This window comes from Scyliorhinus torazame, chromosome 14 (assembly GCF_047496885.1).
Source record: "Scyliorhinus torazame isolate Kashiwa2021f chromosome 14, sScyTor2.1, whole genome shotgun sequence".
NCBI lineage: Eukaryota > Metazoa > Chordata > Chondrichthyes > Carcharhiniformes > Scyliorhinidae > Scyliorhinus > Scyliorhinus torazame.
In genome coordinates, this window is record NC_092720.1 from 169,425,086 (window position 1) to 169,441,205 (window position 16,120).

The window sequence follows — 16,120 nt, forward strand, 5'->3', positions numbered from 1 at the left end:
CTTGAAACTGCATTAACCTTTCCATAGTCCACACACAACCGTTGGGTACCGTCAGGTTTTGGTGCCATCACTATGAGTGAGCTCCATTGGCTGCAACCCACTTCAATTATGCCATTTTTAAGAATACTCTCAATCTCTTTGTTGACCTGTGCCAATTTTAAAGGGTTAAGTCTATATGGATGTTGTTTGATTGGAACAGCATTTCCCACATCTACATCATGTATAGCCATTTTAGTACTTCCCAATTTATCTCCACAAACTTGCCAATGTGATAACAATAACTCTTTCAGGTCAGTTCATTTTTCCTCTGGAAGATAACTCAACAATTTATCCCAATTTTTAAGAACATCCTCATTTTCCAATTTAATTTGAGGTATGTCAAATTCACAGTCATCTGAATTTGGTTCGTCACTTTGAGTTAGAATCATTAAAACCTCCTCCTTTTTTTCTCCTTCCCTTTCAAAGTACCTTTTAAGCATATTCACATGACACACTCGGTGAGTCTTTCTTCTATCTGGTATTTTTAACCACATAACTCACCTCACTCAATTTCCTTTCAATCTGATAAGATCCACAAAACCTAGCTTTTAAAAGTTCACCTACCACTGGTAACAACTCTAAAACTTTATCTCCACTGGCAAAACTACGAACTTTGGATTTCTTGTCCACGACCCGTTTCATCACATTTTGTGCAACTTTCAAATGTTGTCTAGCCAATTCACCTGTTCTATTTAATCATTCCCTAAAATTTGACACGTAATCCAAGAATGTAATTTCCGATTTCTCACCCACCAATTTTTCCTTAATCATTTTAAGTGGTCCTCTTACAGCATGACCAAAAATTAGTTCAAAAGGACTAAATTTGGTTGACTCATTAGGTGCATCCCTAATTGCAAACAGTACGAATGGAATTCCTTTATCCCAAGCTTCTGGATAATCTTGACAATAAGCCCTCAACATTGTTTTCAATGTCTGATGCCACCTTTCTAACGCTCCCTGCGATTCTGGATGGCACGCAGTTGATTTAAATTGTTTTTTTCCTAAGCTATCCATTACTTCTTGAATAACCTCGAGGTAAAATTTGATCCTTAATCCGATTGTATTTCTGTGGGTAGTCCATATCGCGTAAAGAATTTAGGTAACTCCTCCACAATCATTTTAGCTGAAATATTACGTACTGGAATGGCCTCTGGAAACCTAGTAGACACGTCCATTATAGTCAAAAGATATTGATTCCCACTTTTCGTTTTAGGAAGAGGTCCTACGCATTCAATTAGGACCCTTGTAAAAGGTTCCTCAAATGCTGGAATGCATATTAAGGGTGCTGGTTTTGCCACTGCTTGAGATCACTTGACATGTGTGACATGATTGACAGAATTTAACTACATCTGTATGTAGTCCAGGCCAATAAAAATGTTTCTGGATTTTAGCTTGAGTTTTCCTTATTCCCAAATGACCTCCCACTGGTACTTCATGTGCAACTCGCAACACCTCCTTTCTATACCCTACCGGCAATACTACTTGATGAAATTCTGCCCACTTTTCATCCGCCTGCATATGTAAAGGTCTCCATTTTCTCATCAAGACATCACTTTTACGGTAATAACACTCTGATATACACGCAGGTTTCTCTTCCGTGTATGCTTTCTGATACATCCGTTTTATTTCTATATATTTTTGTTGTAACTCCGCCAATTTTCCTGAACTGAAAATATCCGCCTCATCCTCCACCTGTTCTTGTTCCTTTTCAACGATCTGATCAAAAATCGTTTCTGATAATTGCACTTCAACTTCATCTTCACTCTTTGATTTCTCCTCTTGTCTTAACCTGTGGCTTTGCGATTTTGTTACTACACAATCCGGAAAAATCCCAGGATATTCGTCCTTCAACACTTCAGTTGTCTGATTTTCCACTGGCTTATCAACCACAGGAGGCATCACTCCCACCTGCGATCCAGCTATATCATTTCCCAAGATAAACTGTATTCCTGGACAAGATAGTTTCTCTATTACTCCTATTACCACTTCACCACTCTTCACTGGACTTTCCAACCTTACCTTATATAATGGAACGCTACTCCTCTCACCCTGAATTCCACATATTACCACGTTTTCTGGTAACATTCTTCCCAAACTACATAACTCCTCATCTCTTATCATTAAAGATTACCTAGCTCCCATATCTCTTAAAATTGTGACTTCTTTACCTGCTCACCCTGATACACATGCAAGTAAATTCTTTAAAGACATCTGGCACCTTCTTATCAATCTCTCTTGAACAGTCTGTACAATCTTTTGCACCTCCTTCGCTTCCCTTGGGCTTTCCTTTACCACTCTAAGAAACCCCACTGTCTTATCCTGTTTTACCACATCAGCCTTCCCAGTGCTTTTCTTCAACCACCAACACTGTGACTTTACATGGCCTAGTTTATTAAAGTGAAAACATTTTAAACTTTCCATGTCTCTTCCACCCTCCTGGATTTCTTTTTTAGTCTGAGGTACACTCTCCTTATTATCTCCCATCAGATCACCTTTACCTCTACCACTTGAGTATTTCTCATGTCCCCAGTTTCTATCCCTCAAGCTGAAACTGATGTCGGAAACCAAACTTTGATTTATGAACTAATTCATAATCATCTGCCATTTCTGCTGCTAATCTCACAGTTTTAATCCTCTGTTCTTCCACATGAGTTCTCACTACATCAGGAATTGAATTTTTAAACTCCTCCAAAGGTATAATTTCTCTGAGAGCTTCATATTGTTAGTCTATTTTCAAAGCCCTTATCCACCTATTAAAATTACTCTGTTTGAGCCTTTCAAACTCCATGTGTGTTTGACCAAATTCTTTCCTTAAATTTCTAAACCTTTGTCTGTAAGCTTCAGGCACTAGTTCATATGCACCCAAGATGGATTTTTTCACCTCCTCATATACCCCAGATACTTCCTCCGGTAGTGATGCAAACACTTCACTCGCTCTACCTACCAGCTTTGTTTGAATCAGTAATACCCACATGTGTGGCCATTTCATTTGTTTAGCTACCTTCTGAACTTCTCATCAAACCTTGGCAATGCTTGGACATATTTAAATAGATTCCCACCAAGTCTTTGACTTTGACGCTCTTTCTCACTATCCTCATCGCTATTATCCAACTTCACGTTTCCCTTTACATCTGCCAATTTTAACTGACTGTCATGTTTCATGGCCATTTTCTGAAGTTCAAACTCTCTCTCTTTATCTTTTCCCCTGATCTGTATCTCCCTTTCTCTTTCTTTTTGTTCTGCTAGGACTATTCTTTCTTTTCTCCATTCTTCTCTCTCCTTTTCTTTTTCCTCTCTCTTTCTCTTTCCGCTCTCTCTTTTTCCGCTCTCTCTCTTTCGTATTCAAGCTGCTTTAATCCTTTCTCATGTTCCATTTGTTTAATTTGCAACTGAATTTTTGCCATTTCCAATGAGTCAAACTGTATCTCAGGCAACTGTAAATGCTTAGCCACTGCCATAATTACCTCATCTTTTCACATTTTGTCAGGTAATGTTAACTGCAATGTTTTTGCCAAATCTAACAGTCTGCTTTTTGTCTCTGTCCGTAAGGTACTGCATGTGACCGTCTCCACCCCCAAAAACTTCTGAGCCTCTGAAAGAGCCATTGTCCACAACACACTCCCTACTTAAACTAGAATGCCACACCTGAATAGCAACCACAATATGCTCACCCCTCACTGTCTTTAAGTTCACTAAGCCAATCCAATAGATAGACTTTTGTCCCCCTCGAGCTCCCAGATGTTATGGGCTCTGGAATTAGAGAAACCCAAAGTGTATCATGGAGTTCACCTGACCCACAACTTTTAATAGATTGTGGTATGGGGAGCACAGGGCCCACTCTACAAGTGTCGTACAGCAGAAATGAAAAGTATTTTTTAAAAACCAAGCAAAACAATATTCATTCTATGAACTCAAGTTAACATTTCTAAAACAAACAGTGAACATCTTAGCAACCAGTAAATCAAATACACCCCCCAAAGAATACTAAGTAACCTGTATTCTGTCCTTTTTCGCCCAAAAGACTTAACAAATCTTTAAACATAAGCACATCAGAGTTTACAGTCACTACTGAAAACATTTATAATTCTTCAGAATTCACCAAATGTTCCAGAGATAGTCTTTGGATGACAGAGATCAACAGTACAGCCCTTTGTTTTAACTCAACTCCACCCACACTCTGACATCACTCCAGTAACATGAGCAGCTCCATTTCTTAAAGGTACATTTCTTAAACACCCATTTCTTAAAGGTACTCTCACATGACACTGATCATTGAAAAATCATGCTCCTCCTCAATTTGGCTAGACCACAGGCATTTGAATTATAATAATAATCTTTATTATTGTCTCAAGTAGGCTTACATTAACACTGCAATGAAATTACTGTGAAAATCCCTGAGTCGCCACATTATCAGGAGCTGGTTTAGCACAGGGCTAAATCGCTGGCTTTGAAAGCAGACCAAGGCAGGCCAGCAGCATGGTTCAATTCCTGTACCAACCACCCCGAACAGGTGCCGGAATGTGGCGACTAGGGGCTTTTCACAGTAACTTCATTTGAAGCCTACTTGTGACAATAAGCGGTTTTCATTTCCAGCGCCTGTTTGGGTCCACTGAGGGAGAATTCAGTATGTCCAATTCACCTAACAGCACGTCTTTTGAGACTTGTGGGAGGAAACCGGAGCACACAGAGGAAACCCACACAGACACGGGGAGGTTCGATTCCCAGCTTTGGTCACTGTCTGTGCGGAGTCTGCATGTTCTCCCTGTGTCTACCTGGGACCCTGTGCTAGCCACTGTGCTATCGTGCCACCCAGATTATTTAATTCCTTTGAATTCGCAGACAGTGAGGAAAAGAAAAAATTTGAACGGGTCACAGACAAATTTGATGTTCATTGCAAAGCGCAAGTGAAGGAAACATCTGAGCGCTTTATATGGTTTGAAAAAAGCTGCAGGTAAAAGGCGAATCGATAGATATAACTGATTTAAGACTGAGAGAGCAGGCCTGTAATTTTTCCTCCGTTGCGGATTCAATGTTGCGACATCAAATAGTGGTTGGTATATTTGATAAGTGATTGCGAGAAAGATTACCATGAAGACCGATTTAGCCATTGAAGAAGCCATATACCTTTGCAAGGCCAGTGAGCAAGCCACAAACGAATATGCACAGTTCAGGGATAAAGAAAAAGGCGCCAACTCAGGAAATGCCATTAACTCTGTGACTACGTGAGTTTCCTCCGGGTGCTCCAGTTTCCTCCCACAAGTCCCAAAAGACGTGTTGTTAGGTAATTTGGACATTCTGAATTGTCCCTCAGCGTCCCCGAACAGACGGCGGAATTTGGCGACGAGGGGCTTTTTACAGTAATTTCATTGCAGTGTTAATGTAAGTCTACTTGTAACAATTAAGATTATTATTATATTATTATTATTAAGTGCTACAGTCCAATCTTTAATTAAATCGGAGAGTTGAAATATTACTCTATCATTAGTGTCCAGTGCATTAACTTTGGTTATCGCTTCTACCATGAAGTAATCCTGCAGGGTAAACTTAGAGGAATCATTATTTGAAGTTAACATTTTTTCTTCATGTCCTTCATTTTGTATACTCTGTACCTTTATATGTCTATGGAATCTTTTTTTAGCGTTCTTTGCCGGTATCACTGAAGTAAAAAGGCATTGTGAGGCAAAATGATTGAACTTGCTGCATCGTTTTCCTTTTTTTCCTTTCGTAGGGCAATTTGTTCTATAGTTGGCGTGGCCACAGCGTGAGCATGTCATCACACTTCAAAATGCGTCACTTTCAAAATGGCCACCATCAGTGGCGTGCTGTCTTATGAACTGCACCACAGAGTTAATGCCATTAACTAGGACTACAACGGGAACGCAATAGTGACAAAAGGTCCCTGCTGCCTCATGGTACAGAACAGTGACATTAGATGCCATTGAAATTTGAAATTGTGGATGATACAAAGTCATCACTAATTGGGGTAGATTCATGCATCAAACTGAATTTGGTACAAAGAATACACACAGCCAGAAATTTAAATGGATCACTCAATGATAGAATTGAGAAAATATTGAGCAACTTCAAGCATGTCTTTAGTGCAATGAACACCTTACCATTCACGGACAGCATTAAACTCAAAAATGATGCTCAGCCAATGATACATGCACCCAGAAGAGTGCCAGTACCTCTAAGAGACCATCTCAAGGGCGGGTTAGAAAGCATGCAACAATGCGATAACATCGCGAAGGTGACTGAGCCGACAGACTGGGTAATCTCCATGGTGCGTGTGCGTAAACCAAATGGGGATTAAGAGTATGTATCGATCCAAAGATTTAAATAATAACATAAGAAGAGAACAGTATCCCATCCCCAAAAGAGAACTAATAACAGCAGAAATGGTACATGTCAAGTATTTCACGAAATTGGACCCTTCGAAGGCATTCTGTATTCCTGGATAGTCGAAGCAAGAAAACTGTGTAACTTTAACAATCCCTTTGGCCGATATTGTTTTAACCAACTAACTTTCGGCATAATATCAGCTTCAGAGGTCTTCCACCGTGCGATGGAGACTATAATTGAAGGAATACCAGATGTTGGTGTGTATGTAGATGATGTGATAATATGCTCCAACACTCCGGAAGAACACTGTGAAAGGCTTCTGAAAGTCCGGACTGTTTATTCCTGTGGATTACAGCTGAACAGATAAATGTGTCAATTTGGCATTCAGAAATTGAAATTTCTTGGAGATCCCATACCAAAAGAATGTGTACAACCAAATCAAGCTAAGATTCATGCCATTGGTCAGATGCCAATAACGACAGATAAGAAGGCAATTCTACGGATGCTGGGTGTAGTTAATTTTATGGGAAAGTTTGTTCCCAATCAGTCCAGCAGAACAACAGCTTTCAGAAATCTGATAAAAAAGCAGGTTGACTTTCTGTGGACACCCCAGCATGCAGCTGAGTGGCAAGACATGAAATCATCACTGACTACTGCTCCAGTCTTAGCAATTTTTGATTCCACGAGGGAAAGAAATATATCAACGGATGCCAGTCAGAATAGCATTGGTGCCGTTTTGTTACAGAAAGCAGAAACTAATCTATGAAAACCAGTTACGTATGCATCTCGTGCTATGACTCCGAAGGAGCAGAGATATGCACAGATAGAGAAAGAATGCCTATGCATAAGCAAGCTTCATTATTATGTTTATGGCCTACAGAATTTCATTGTCAAAACAGATCATCGTCCTCTGGTCAACATAATAAAGGAAGATCTCAATGACATGTCGCCGAGACTTCAGCGTATGATGATGAAACTACGGAGATACAACTTCACGTTAGTCTGAAGTCCGGGCAAAGAACTAGTTGTAGCAGATGCATTGTCAAGAGCTATGAGTTACAATGATGAGAAAGCCTCGGAAGTAGTACTCAATGTGGAAGCACGTGCTGCAAGAGTGTAGATTACTAGATTATTGCTTACTATAGGAGTAAGTAGTCGAACTTTAATAAGTAGTGTAAATAAAAGTTAGCATTGTTAATGAACTTAACCTCTGAGGTCTTTGTGAACATTACAACATCCATCCTGATAACAGAATCACAAAGAACACCACAGTGCTCCCCAGAATGTGACCCAGAAGCCTGATAACCAACATTGCTCACCGACATCTCTGTACTGGTGGAGGGTGGGGATGACAGTTGTGGTGAGTCCATGGTGGCATCCTCGGAGCTCTCCTCTGAGGTGGTCTCGTGGGAGGCAGGGAAGGGGGCCACACCAGATGGGCCAGCGCCATCGACTGGAGGATCTGCGGGAGAACGAACATGTGGTCAGTGGGAGAGCTGGGTCAGTCTGTATGGCATTGACATCTCACATGTGACAGGTCGACCGGGTGGGGCCCGGTGGTACCTCACCTCTCACGTGTGCACTGACATCTGCAATGGTGCTCGTCTTGTCCTCGGCCACCCCTGTAACTTCCAGGGCCCGTTCCTCGAAGGTCATGAAGATTCGTATGTCTGGCACCCCTCCGCCAGCCTGGATCCGCTCCCGGCGATTGTGGGAGAGCTTCTCCTGCGGAGACACAGACAGAGCATCGTTAACCGCACATACGGTGATGGGGGGGACGGTGTGAAGCATGGGTGGGGGAGTTGAAGGGGGGTGAAGGATGGGTTGGAGGTGCAAATGGAGTGTTGGGTAAGGCTATTCGCATGGGTGTGGGAAAATCTCAGGTGGGGGAGGTGTCAACTCACCCGGTGTAGGTCGTTGACCTTCTTGCAGCACTGGAGACCAGTCCTCTTGGTCACACTCCCCGAGCTGACGGCCAATGCCACTTCATCCCAAGCAGCACTGGCTGCCCTGTGGCTCAACCTGCAGGACCCTCCGGGAAACAGGACATCCAGTGTCCTGGTGTGAAGTTTCAGTTGGGGCGATGGATAGTTACAAGGTAGCGAGGAAGGATCTAAAGAGAGAGCTAAGACGAGCAAGGAGGGGACATGAGAAGTATTTGGCAGGAAGGATCAAGGAAAACCCAAAAGCTTTCTATAGGTATGTCAGGAATAAGCGAATGACTAGGGAAAGAGTAGGACCAGTCAAGGACAGGGATGGGAAGTTGTGTGTAGAGTCTGAAGAGATAGGCGAGATACTAAATGAATATTTTTCGTCAGTATTCACTCAGGAAAAAGATAATGTTGTGGAGGAGAATGCTGAGCTCCAGGTAAATAGATTAGATGGCATTGAGGTACGTAGGGAAGAGGTGTTGGCAATTCTGGACAGGCTGAAAATAGATAAGTCCCCGGGACCTGATGGGATTTATCCTAGGATTCTCTGGGAGGTCAGGGAAGAGATTGCTGGACCATTGGCTTTGATTTTTATGGCATCATTGGATACAGGAATAGTGCCAGAGGACTGGAGGATAGCAAATGTGGTCCCTTTGTTCAAAAAGGGGAGCAGAGACAACCCCGGCAACTATAGACCGGTGAGCCTCACGTCTGTAGTGGGTAAAGTCTTGGAGGGGATTATAAGAGACAAGATTTATAATCATCTAGATAGGAATAATATGATCAGGGATAGTCAGCATGGCTTTGTGAAGGGTAGGTCATGCCTCACAAACCTTATCGAGTTCTTTGAGAAGGTGACTGAACAGGTAGACGAGGGTAGAGCAGTTGATGTGGTGTATATGGATTTCAGCAAAGCGTTTGATAAGGTTCCCCACGGTAGGCTATTGCAGAAAATACGGAGGCTGGGGATTGAGGGTGATTTAGAGATGTGGATCAGAAATTGGCTAGCTGAAAGAAGACAGAGGGTGGTGGTTGATGGGAAATGTTCAGAATGGAGTTCTGTCACAAGTGGAGTACCACAAGGATCTGTTCTGGGGCCGTTGCTGTTTGTCATTTTTATCAATGACCTAGAGGAAGGCGCAGAAGGGTGGGTGAGTAAATTTGCAGACGATACTAAAGTCGGTGGTGTTGTCGATAGTGTGGAAGGAAGTAGCAGGTTACAGAGGGATATAGATAAGCTGCAGTGCTGGGCTGAGAGGTGGCAAATGGAGTTTAATGTAGAGAAGTGTGAGGTGATTCACTTTGGAAGGAAAAACAGGAATGTGGAATATTTGGCTAATGGAAAAGTTCTTGAAAGTGTGGATGAGCAGAGGGATCTAGGTGTCCATGTACATAGATCCCTGAAAGTTGCCACCCAGGTTGATAGGGTGGTGAAGAAGGCCTATGGAGTGTTGGCCTTTATTGGTAGAGGGATTGAGTTCCGGAGTCAGGAGGTCATGTTGCAGCTGTACAGAACTCTGGTACGGCCGCATTTGGAGTATTGCGTACAGTTCTGGTCACCGCATTATAGGAAGGACGTGGAGGCTTTGGAACGGGTGCAGAGGAGATTTACCAGGATGTTGCCTGGTATGGAGGGAAAATCTTATGAGGAAAGGCTGGTGGACTTGAGGTTGTTTTCGTTAGAGAGAAGAAGGTTAAGAGGAGACTTAATAGAGGCATACAAAATGATCAGAGGGTTAGATAGGGTGGACAGTGAGAGCCTTCTCCCGCGGATGGAAATGGCTAGCACGAGAGGACATAGCCTTAAACTGAGGGGTAATAGATATAGGACAGAGGTCAGGGGTAGGTTCTTTACGCAAAGAGTAGTGAGGCCGTGGAATGCCCTACCTGCTACAGTAGTGAACTCGCCAACATTGAGGGCATTTAAAAGTTTATTGGATAAACATATGGATGCTAATGGTATAGTGTAGGTTAGATGGCTTTTGTTTCGGTGCAACATCGTGGGCCGAAGGGCCTGTACTGCGCTGTATTGTTCTATGTTCTATGTTCTATTCCTGGCCTTGGCCACATCTAGGAGCCTCCCAGGTATGCATCCCTGAATCGTAGGGCCAGCTATCTTTGCGCCATGACTGCAAGCTGAGTTGAGTTGGCTGTGCAAGTGCTGTTTAATTGCTTCTCCACTTTGGTAGTGGGGATATACACTCCAGGAGATATTTCTTGAAACACCTCAGTTATTTGACTTTCCACTGGCTTTTCAACTGCAGTAGGCATCACCCCCACCTGTGATCCAGCTATATCATTACGCAGGATAAATTGTACCCCTAAAAACAGTAATATTTCTATTACTCCTACCACAACTTCTCGACTTTTCACCAGACTCTCTAATCTTACCTTGCATATTGGCATACTACTCCTCTCACCATTAATTTCACTACTAATTGTTGGGCGCGATTCTCCGGAAAGATTTCTAAGTGTGGTAGCGAGTCAGAACTGCCGCGAGCTTCCCAGGGCTCGGCCCAGCGAGGCTGGCATACACAATACAAAGTTAATTGGTCCACTTAATGAGGCCCGACAGGTTTCACGCCGCAAATGAGGGCTCGCTAACCGATTCACCAGGACTGCGATTCAGGGATGCAGACCTGGGGAGACTCCTAGATGCGGCCAAGGCTAGAAGGAATGTCCTGTTCCTCCGAGGGTCAATCATTCATCCTCTGGTTCTGCAGGTTGAGTTCAGGAGATAATCAGATTTGCAGTGAAACTAAAATGGAATCTCTGGATAAAATGGAATCTCCATAGACTTGTTGGTTATTTTATTTTTCCATGTCTATAAGTGTTTTTATTTTCTCCTCAGGGTGTTTTTTTTCCCAGTCACTGGTTGGAATAGGGACGAACAGTGAATTCCTAGAATTTATTTCTGATATTTTTCATCATCACCCTGTGTTCTTCCTGGGCCTCTCTTGGTAAGTACAGAATTCAGCTTTCTATTCTCACTCTGTCACTGTTAGTTCGCAGCTCAGGAAATTCTCTGGGATTTTACTGGGAGTGGGACTTAGCAATATGATAGTCGTTCACTCACTGTTTTAACCTGCCCGGATCCTATTGGTTAGGAACAATTGATTACCCCATGTTCCTTGGGGAATATGAGCTCCGCCAATGACGGTGGCGGGGAGTGGGGGGGGGGGGGGGGGGGTGATCCGGGGAGAGGGAGGGGGGGGGGCAATCATTAGCAGTGCAGCTGTACAAATAGTTAAAAACAGCTGTCCAGTGTGTGGTATTATAGGTATTACGGTACCTGTTAGGCTGGAGCACCATTGGTGGAAATTGTATGCTTTCTATTGGTTAGGGTGTATGGTAGCTCCGCCCTGCTAGGCAGGGTATAAGAGCCCGTGCCGCCCCAGCAGCCTTCATTCTGTACCTGAGCTGCTGGGGGAAACATCTAGCTTATTAAAGCCTTCAGTTGGACTACAACCTCGCTTTAGTGGTCATTGATCGTGCATCAATTTAATAAGCTAGTTTTTTTTTAAGAAGAAAGGATGAAGCTCCGAATCAAGCCGGAGTGTCTGGCTGGCGTGCTTTAAAGGGTATCTCGGGATGGCCGAAAACACACCCACGGGAGGGCAGAAACTCCAAGTCCTTCACTCAAGGTTGAGCCCGGAGATTTACACCCTCATTGAGGAAGCGGAAGACTTCGATGCAACAATAGAGCTGCTAAAAGGACACTATATTCGCCTGGTAAACCAGGTCTACGCCCGGCACCGGCTTGCAACAAGGCGACAAAGCCCTGGGGAATTGCTGGAAGAATTCTACCGTACACTCCTGGTGTTGGGGAGAAACTGCAGCTGCCCGCAAGTTTCGGCGAGCGACCACACTGAACTCTTAGTCCGGGACGCTTTTGTGGCAGGTATGCTATCCTCACAAATCCGCCAGCGACTGTTGGAAAAAGACACTCTGGGTCTCAGGGAGGCACGGGCCCTTGCAGGCTCCCTGGACGTGGCCTCCAGGAACGCCCGTGCTTACATTCCCAACCAGGCGGCAGTCCCCTGGGCAGCGTGGAACCCCTCCGCAGCCGACCCCGAGACTTCCCCCATCCCCCCAAGGCGGCCTGGCAACCCTGGGGGGGCCCGCTGCTACTTTGGCGGGCAGGCCAAGCACCCCCGCCAGCGCTGCACGGCCCGCGCATCCACCTGCAAGGGATGCGGCAAAAAGGGCCATTTCGTGGGGGTATGTCAGGCCCGTGCTGTGGCCGCGGTCTCTGGCGGCGAATGCGGACCGCAACCACAAACGTCTGCACAATCCCCGTGCAACCAGTGGTCGCCGCCATCTTCCTAACCCAGGGTCACGTGCGGATCCCGGGCGCCACCATTTTCTTCCATGGGCGCCATGTTGGAGGGATGTGCGCCGCCATTTTGTGCACCCCCAGCCATGTGCGACCAATGGGAGCCGCCATCTTGGATGAACCCCCGGGACCCCAGCCCGGCTGACCACGCACTGCCTGAAGAGAACTCTCAACTGCTGCGATGAGCCTCGGTGACCCTGGATCAGGCCCGGCCTCGAACACTCTCAACTGCTACAACGACCGTATTCATCACCATCATACCGGTACTAAAGAAGAACCAGGCGGCAACGTACCTCAATGACTACCGTCCAGTGGCCCTGACTTCAGTCGTAATGAAGTGCTTCGAGAGGTTGATCATGAAGCGCATCACCTCCATACTCCCAGAACGCCTTGATCCACTACAATTCGCATACCGCTGCAACCAGTCCACATCAGTCGCCATTTCCCTGGCCCTACACTCATCCCTAGAGCATCTCGAAAACAAGGACTCCTACATCAGACTCCTATTTATTGACTACAGCTCCGCCTTCAACACCACAATCCCAGCCAAGCTCATATCAAAGCTCCAAAACCTAGGACTTGGCTCCCCACTCTGCAGCTGGATCCTCGATTTTCTGACCAACAGACCACAATCAGTAAGAATGAACAACAACACCTCCTCCACAATAGTCCTCAACACCGGGGCCCTGCAAGGCTGCGTACTTAGCCCTCTACTCTGCTCCCTGTACACACACGACTGCGTGGCAAAACTTGGTTCCAACTCCATCTACAAGTTTGCTGATGATACGACCATAGTGGGCCAGATCTCGAATAACGATGAGTCCGAATACAGGAGGGAGATAGAGAATCTAGTGGAGTGGTGTAGCGATAACAATCTCTCCCTCAATGCCAGCAAAACTAAAGAGTTGGTCATTGACTTCAGGACGCAAAGTACTGTACACACCCCTGTCAGCATCAACAGGGCCGAGGTGGAGATGGTTAGCAGTTTCAAATTCCTAGGGGTGCACATCTCCAAAAATCTGTCCTGGTCCGCCCACGTCGACGCTACCATCAAGAAAGCACAACAGCGCCTATACTTCCTCAGGAAACTAAGGAAATTCAGCATGTCCACATGAACCCTTATCAACTTTTACAGATGCACCATAGAAAGCATCCTATCTGGCTGCATCACAGCCTAGTATGGCAACTGCTCGGCCCAGGACCGCAAGAAACTTCAGAGAGTCGTGAACACCGCCCAGTCCATCACACGAACCTGCCTCCCATCCATTGACTCCATCTACACCTCCTGCTGCCTGGGGAAGGCGGGCAGCATAATCAAAGATCCCTCCCACCCGGCTTACTCATTCTTCCAACTTCTTCCATCGGACAGGAGATACAGAAGTCTGAGAACATGCACAAACAGACTCAAAAACAGCTTCTTCCCCGCTGTTACCAGACTCCTAAATGACCCTCTTATGGACTGACCTCATTAACACTACACCCTGTATGCTTCATCCGATGCCAGTGCTTATGTAGTTACATTGTATATGTTGTGTTGCCCTATTATGCATTTTCTTTTATTTCCTTTTCATGTATTTAATCATCTGTTGAGCTGCTCGCAGAAAAATACTTTTCACTGTACCTCGGTACACGTGACAATAAACAAACCCAATCCATCATCAACGGGCACGAGACGTCCTGCCTAATCGACTCTGGGAGCACGGAGAGCTTCATACACCCCGACACCGTAAGGCGCCGTTCTCTCCTCATCCACCCCGTTAATCAAAAAATCTCCCTGGCCTCCGGTTCACACTCAGTGGGGATAAAGGGGTTCTGCGTAGCAAACCTCACAGTCCAGGCATGGGAGTTCAAAAATTTCCGTCTCTACGTCCTTCCCCACCTCTGTGCGGCCACACTCCTAGGTTTAGACTTACAGTGTAACCTGCAAAGTCTAACCTTCAAATTCGGCGGCCCAATACCCCCCTTACTGTTTGCGGCCTCGCGACCCTTAAGGTCGACCCGCCTTCCCTGTTTGCGAACCTCGCCCCCGATTGCAAACCCGTCGCCACCAGGAGCAGACGGTACAGTGCCCAGGACCGGATCTTTATCAGGTCAGAGGTCCAAAGGCTACTGAGGGAAAGGGTCATTGAAGCCAGTAACAGCCCCTGGAGAGCTCAAGTAGTGGTGGTAAAGACCGGGGAGAAGCATAGGATGGTCATCGACTACAGTCAGACCATCAACAAGTTTACGCAGCTGGACGCGTACCCTCTCCCCCGCATATCCGACCTGGTCAACAGGATCGCGCATTATAAGGTCTTCTCCACGGTGGATCTCAAGTCCGCCTACCACCAGCTCCCCATCCGCACTAGTGACCGCAAATACACTGCCTTCGAGGCAGGCGGGTGGCTCTATCACTTCTTAAGGGTTCCCTTCGGTATCACCAACGGGGTCTCGGTCTTCCAGCGCGAGATGGACCGAATGGTTGACCGGTACGGTTTACTGGCAACGTTCCAGTATCTCGATAATGTCACCATCTGCAGCCATGACCAGCAGGACCACGACACCAACCTCTGAAAATTCCTCCAGACCGCAAAGATCCTTAACCTTACATACAACAAGGATAAATGCGTGTTTAGCACCGACCGCCTAGTCATCCTCGGCTACGTAGTGCGAAATGGAGTTATAGGCCCCGACCCTGAATGCCTGCGCCCCCTTATGGATTTCCCCCTCCCTCACTGCTCCAAGGCCCTGAAGGATTTTTCAGCTACTACGCCCAGTGGGTCCCAAACTATGCGGACAAGACAAGGCCCCTGATCCAATCCACAGTTTTTCCCCTGTCGATAGAGGCCCGTCAGGCCTTCAGCCGGATCAAAGCAGACATTGCAAAGGTCACGATGCACGCCATCGACGAGTCCCTCCCTTCCAGGTCAAGAGCGACGCTCTGGCGGTCACCCTCAACCAAGCGGGCAGACCGTGGCCTTCTTCTCTCGTACCCTCCATACTTCCGAAATCCGCCACTCCTCAGTCGAAAAGGCCCAGGCCATAGTAGAAGCTGTGCGACATTGGAGGTATTACCTGGCCGGCAGGAGATTCACTCTCCTCACTGACCAATGGTCGGTTCCTTTCATGTTCGATAATGCACAGCGGGGCAAGATAGAAAACGACAAGATCTTGCGGTGGAGGATCGAATTCTCCACCTACAACTACCAGATCTTGTATTGTCCCGGGAAGCTAAATGAGCCTCCTGACGCACTGTCCAGCGGCACATGTGCCACCGCACAAGTGGACCGCCTCCGAGCCCTCCACGAGGACCTCTGCCACCCCGGGGTCACTCGCGTTTTCCATTTTGTCAAGACCCGCAAACTGCCCTACTCCATCGAGGAGGTCAGGACAACCACCAGGGACTGCCAAATCTGAGCGGAGTGCAAACCGCATTTCTACCGACCAGAGAAAGTGCACCTGATAAAGGCTTCCCGTCCCTTTGAACGCCTCA

At 46.0% G+C, this 16,120-nt stretch overlaps 1 protein-coding gene across 1 annotated transcript in view; it reads left to right on the forward strand.

Annotated features, from left to right (window-relative positions):
* LOC140390208 (uncharacterized) overlaps positions 1-16,120 on the forward strand; it is a 238,667-nt gene that overhangs the window by 14,518 nt on the left and 208,029 nt on the right. The window contains exon 3 of the mRNA XM_072475174.1: positions 11,164-11,272. The gene's annotated coding sequence lies outside the window, so the exon portion shown is untranslated. The remainder of the gene's footprint in view (positions 1-11,163; positions 11,273-16,120) is intronic.